The sequence below is a fragment of the Bufo bufo genome, chromosome 2, assembly GCF_905171765.1.
Source record: "Bufo bufo chromosome 2, aBufBuf1.1, whole genome shotgun sequence".
NCBI lineage: Eukaryota > Metazoa > Chordata > Amphibia > Anura > Bufonidae > Bufo > Bufo bufo.
The window spans coordinates 636325992-636332383 of record NC_053390.1 but is presented as its reverse complement, the minus strand read 5'-3'; positions in this window follow the sequence as shown (position 1 = coordinate 636332383).

Genomic DNA, 6392 nt, shown 5'->3' with positions numbered 1-6392 from the left:
CTTCAGAAGAATACCCCTTCCTTGCCATTTGGTCAACTAAATTTAGGGGGTATTCCCTGAGACTACCCAAGAAAAAAAGCAAGCCTGTCTTACAAATGGGAGGCTAGCGAAGTACAGGAAGCCGCTGCGATTGATAAAAAATATCAAAACTGATTTTTTTATCGCCGCAGCGCTTGTGTAGTGATTGTGCAGTGATAAAAAAAAATATTTTTTTTGTCACTGCGGCGGGGCGGGCATGGGTGAACGCACGTGTGGGCGACCGATTAGGCCTGATCGGGCAAACACTGCGTTTTGGGTGGAGGGCGAACTAAGGTGACACTAATACTATTATAGATCTGACTGTGATCAGTTCTGATCACTTACAGATACTATAAAAGTACCCATGCTGATTAGCGATACGCTAATCAGTGACTGCGGTGCGGTGGGCTGGGCGCTAACTGACGCTAACTACCTACCAAAGGGACCTAAACTATCCTAAACCTAACAGTCAATACTGGTGGGAAAAAAAAGTGACAGTTTACACTGAGCACTTTTTTCCCTTTCACTAGTGATTGACAGGGGTGATCAAAGGGTTAATTGGGGTGATGGGGGGGGGGGTGATCTGGGGCTAAATGTGTTGTGCTTGGTGTACTCAGTGATGTGTGCTCTCTGCTGGGACCAACCGACGAAAAGGAACCAGCAGAGAGCACAGAAGCCATTTAACACATTATATTTATAAATATAATGTGTTAAATGGCTTGTGATTAGATTTTTTGAAAATCACCAACCTGCCAGCGATGATCATTGGCTGGCAGGCTGGTGACGAACTCCTCCTGTAACTTTTGCCGGCCCGCACTGCGCATGCGCGGGCCGGCTATGCGCGTAATCTCGCGTCTCGCGAGATGACGCGCCGAAGCGTGAAGGAAGAACAAATCGACCGCTGCCGGAACGCAATCCTGCGTTAAGCGGTCCGGAGGCGGTTAAGTGTAATGACCCAGAGTGCCATTACCACTCTGCACCCCGCTACTGTCTTCTTTGGGCTAACACAGTGTCATCTTATGCAATTATTGCAGGTCCTATACAATGTGCATTACTATTTCTATGCAACTGTTATTGTTCATGCAATGTACCTAGTTCACCAGAAGGTGGCAGCAAGCATGGCGAGCTACATTTGCAGAGGATGGAACCTTCTTTCCATTCCCTTCTCTCCCTCTAAAGGCTTGTTCACTCAACCATTGCCCCTCCGTGCCCGTGCTGTGGACCGCAAATTGCGGTCCGCAATGCACGGGTACCGGCTGTGGGGCTGCCGCATGCAGAGCGCGACCCCATTCATTTGAATGGGGTCCGCGATCCATCCGTTACGCAAAAAGATAGAGCAAGTTCTATCTTTTTGCGGTGCGGAGACACGGAACGGAACCCACGAAAGCACTCCGTAGTGCTTCCGTGGGGTTCGTTCCAGTCCGCACCGCATCTCCGGTTTTGCGGACCCATTCAAGTGCCCCGTGTATTGCGGAGCTGCCGTATGCGGCCTGCAATACGGCAACGGAGGGGCATTGGTCGTGTGAACACGCCGTATGGAGGAGTTTAGTTAGTTAGAGGTCAGTGGAGAGTACCCTCTGCTTGTGGAAGGAAGCAGGTCCACGTCCCTGCTGGACATGTCCTGCCTAAGCGAGCTAGGGCACCTTCAGCTCTGCTGGATATGGAGGCCACAGCTTAAAGCCTCTGAAGCCAGGAGGAAAAAGTTTTCTCTGGACAATTCTAGAGTCAGACTACAGAGAGAAGTTGCAGCATACAGCTAAAGAAAAGTTATTCAGTCAGCTTGTTGGCTCGGCAGAGCCAGAGAGCAACAGATGTAGCAGAGTTGAGTTTGTTTGCCTGCCACAGTTAATGCTAACGCCTGCTGGGAATCAAGACAAAGCCTAAAATTGTTGGAGAAACGTTTATTCAAGTAAGGATACTTTCACACTGGCGTATCTGGGTCGCTTGTGAGATCCGTTTCAGGGCTCTCACAAGCGGCCCAAAACGGATCAGTTCAGCCCCAATGCATTCTGAATGGATAAGGATCCATTCAGAATGCATCAATTTGGCTGCGTTTGGTCTCTATTCTGCTTTTGAGGTGGACACTAAAACGCAGCTTGCAGCGTTTTGGTGTCCGCCTGACGATGCGGAGCCAAATGGATCCGTCCCGACTTACAATGTAAGTCAATGGAGACTGATCCGTTTTCACTGACACAATATGGTGCAATTGAAAACGGATCCGTCCCCCATTGACTTTTAATATAAGTCAAGATCCGCCTTTTTTTTTGATGAATAATGCAAACGGATCTGTTATGAATGGATACAAGTGTTTGCATTATCGGTGCGGATCCATCTGTGCAGATACAAGACGGATCCACACCAAATGCAGGTGTGAAAGTAGCCTTAAGCTGTTATTGAATTTCATCACAAGGTCTGGACTCAATAAATTTTTTCAAATCCCTCGATTATTCCCCCTATTTGCTCTGCTTCGGACGACAACTCCTGGGTTCCAGCGTATCCAGTTTGGAGCACCGTGACACGTGCACCAACATTAAGGGACATTTAGCCACCCTACACCACGCTGGTATTCCTACACCTGGGTACCATCTACTACGTCACTAAAAGGGGCCCTGTGCCCTTGTTGCTTCACTGCAACTGGCGTCACAAAAAACATTTGCTTTAAGGGACCCATGGCCGCTGTCGTTGCGCCGCATACGGTAAGTCACGTCCACCAGCGCCATACATGTATCCTTAAGAGGTTAATGTAAGTATGCTGTTATAATCTCGTAATAATGTCACATTTTCTAAAGAAAATCTTTTTACACTTTTTTGTCTGTCACGTATTATGAAATTGTGGGTAATGGTAATTGTGGGGTATGTATTATTTTTAATTATGAGACTGGTGATCCTGCTACTGTAGGTTATAAATAGGTTTGAGTAATTTCGGTATTCTTGATGTAGTGTACCTTTTAAGATAGATCTCCTGTGTTTCCATCAGGGCGTGATCTGACGCATGCGCTGTCCGGCTCTTTCCGGACGTGCTCCTACGTGTCGTCATCACGTGCGGCAGGGACACGCTGAAGGTTTGAGTCGGCCATCATGGCGGACTCGCGCCTGTATAGGTGGAAATCCAGGTGATTACACTTATTATTACGGCAGACGGGCTCAAATAATTTTGTACAAAATGTATTTGCCAAGCATCTCTAATTTATAAGTATAGCACTAGCAATTATTATGCATTTTTGTACTTTATTTGGTTTGCAGAGAGCTGTTGCATTGCATGTTTTGTTTTACACTTATTATTACGTACTCCCATTGCATCCCCTATACAGTATATACCCTGTATTTCCTTTATCTATTACCTCCTGACGAAACCTTGAGGGTGAAATGCGCGTCGAGGTTTCTGTTCGTGTGCAGGTGCAGGTTATAGTGAACCATGTCACAGGGTATGTGTGATTAGGATATCTTTGTTCTATCCTTTTATTTTGAGGCGTATTATATGTATACTCTTTGGTATATTGAATGCATCTGCAGTGTTGTTGTACAGATTATATATTTAGAATACTAGTGCAATTTATGCATGGTGGTTATTATCTTTTGTGATTACATCTTTTATATAATCTTTGGTTATTTTGATTTGTCCAGCAGCACTGCTGATGCAATATTATGGATATTTGACATAACTGTGTTCCTGTGGCGCTATTTTACTATCTAACAACTTAACATATTGATGTCCTTTTGTGATTTATTGGTTATCAGAGGCCAGGCGAAGCGCGAATCCACGCGGAACGGCCGACGCCGCTCTCATGTCCGTGCATCTTGCTGCTATGCTCCTGCCTATCGTTTTTATTCATGAAGAATAAAGGACTACATTTTATTCCAGCAGTGGTGAGTGCCGCCCTCTTTTTCATATTTTTCTCTACACATTTTGTTCATTTGTTGGGACTATACACTATAGGGCAGAGCACCATGATCGCTGGCTGCACGCATTGACAGGGTAGCCCAGGACCCCGTGCACTCCCGCGTCACACACAGCAGTGCCACCCCACTCCTCTCTATGTTATCAGTATTTATTGGTGATTATTAGAGATTTTATAATTATCTTTGTAGTAATATGCTCAGTAGCAACGTTTTTTTCCATTTTATATCTTAAAGGCATGGCTCCCTATACTTGGGATAATGCCCTTTGCAAAGCTCTCTGTATCGTGGTCCACCTTATTTTTAATATTTATTATTTAATAAAGGTTGTTATACATGTTTTCATATATGGAGTCTCATAGCCTTTTTTGGTATGTGTACATGTAGTTTTTTTCTATGGGACTTTGATGATTGGACAGTGAGGTTTTTGTAGGTTATTTAGGTGTGGACGTACCCTTAGGCTTCTTTCACATGGGCGTCGCATGTGAGGGCCGGATAGGATGCGGGTGCGTTGCGGGAAAATGCACGATTTTTCTGCGCAAGTGCAAAGCATTTTAATCGGCATGTTTGGTACCCAGACCCGAACCCGGACTTCTTCACAGAAGTTCGGGTTTGGGATCGGTGTTGTGTAAATTTTATTATTTTATTATTTAACATGGTTATAAGGGAAAATAATAGCATTCTTAATACAGAATGCTTAGTAAATTAGGGATGGAGGGGTATAAAAAAAGAAATAAAAAAATTTAACTCCCCTCATCCACTTGTTCGCGCAGCCCGGCTTCTCTTCTTTCTTCTTCTTTGAGGACCTGGGAAAAAAGGACCTTTGGTGACGTCACTGCGCTCATCACATGGTTCATCACCATGGTACAATATAGCGCATGCTGAAATTTTCACGCAACGCACAAGTGATGTGCACAGCCCCATAGAAATGAATGGGTCCGGATTCAGTGCGCGTGCAATGCGTTCACTCACGCATTGCACCCGTGTGGAAAACTCGCCCGTGTGAAAGAGGCCTTAGGGCTCTTTAACACAAGCGGATCCTGTGCGGCTAATCCGCTGCATGAAAGAGAGCCAAGCCCCGTTCCGGACAGCAGAGACACGGAGCAGTAACATGATTGATAATGCTCCGTGCCTCTCTGTGATCTTTTTACTACAAAAGCACAGTGACAACTTTATCTCACTGTGATTTTGTAGTAAAAAGATCACAGAGAGGCACAGAGCATTATCAATCATGTTACTGCTCCGTGTCTCTGCTGTCCGGAACGGGGCTTGGCTCTCTTTCACGCAGCGGATTACCCGCACGGGATGCGCTCGTGTGAAAGAGCCCTAAGACCAGGGATGCCCAACCTGTGGCCCTCCAGCTGTTGTAAAACTCCAACTCCCACCATGCCCTGCTGCAGGCTGATAGCTGTAGACTGTCTGGGAATGCTGGGAGTTGTAGTTTTGCAACAGTCGGAGGGCCGCAGGTTGAGCATGCTTGCTTTAGACAAACTGCCCCAGTTTGTGGGCTATCTTGCAAAAACTCTTCATGAATTTCCGTATGGATTTCTGTGCATTTCTGCACCAAAAACTTCAAAAAGCTGCGATCCCGTCTACCCGCCGCAGTCCATGGCGGCACACTGTTGTGAGTTAAAGGAGGTTTTTCTTTCAAATTCAGTAGAAGTTGAGTTGTGGTTAAGGGTGGATTGACATCACGTTTTTTCCCATCCGTTTAACATATACAAAAAACGTACATGTTAAACGGACGACTCAAACTGATGCCATACAGTCGCATCCATTCACCATAGAGTTTTATTGTGAAAAAAGAAGTATACTTTTTTTTTACCATTGTAAAAAAACGTATATATATATATATTTTTTTACCAGACTGTGCAGGATACAAGAACATAATGTGCTGCGTTCTGGTATCCTTTTTTTTCCCTAATGTATACGTCAAACGGAGGCATAAAGCGTGATGTGAACCCACCCTAAAACTGCATCAAAACCACATGCATTGTGTGCGTTTTCCGGATGTGATGCATGTAGTGAACACATGGCATCCTGACTGAATACAATGGGATTGTGTACATGAAGGTTGTTTCTTACTGATCATCTTTGCGTTTAGGAAAAATTGCAGCATGTTCTATAGGCCTCATGCACACGACCGTTCAGTTTTTTATGGAACGGAACGGGCGGCCTATTGTAGAAATGCCTATTCTTGTCTGCAAAACTGACAAGAATAGGACATGCTATATTTTTTGGGGGGCTACGAAACGGAGCAACGGATGCGGACAGCACACTGAGTGCTGTCCACATCTTTTGCGGCCCCATTGAAGTGAATGGGTCCGCACCTGAGCCACAAAAACTGCGGCTCGGATGCGGACTAGAACAACGGTCGTGTGCATGAGGCCATATTATGCGTTTTTCACACAGCTCTGGCTCCATAGCAGTGAATGGGGCTTGCATGAAAAAAGGAAGGCATCTGGATACAATGGGGG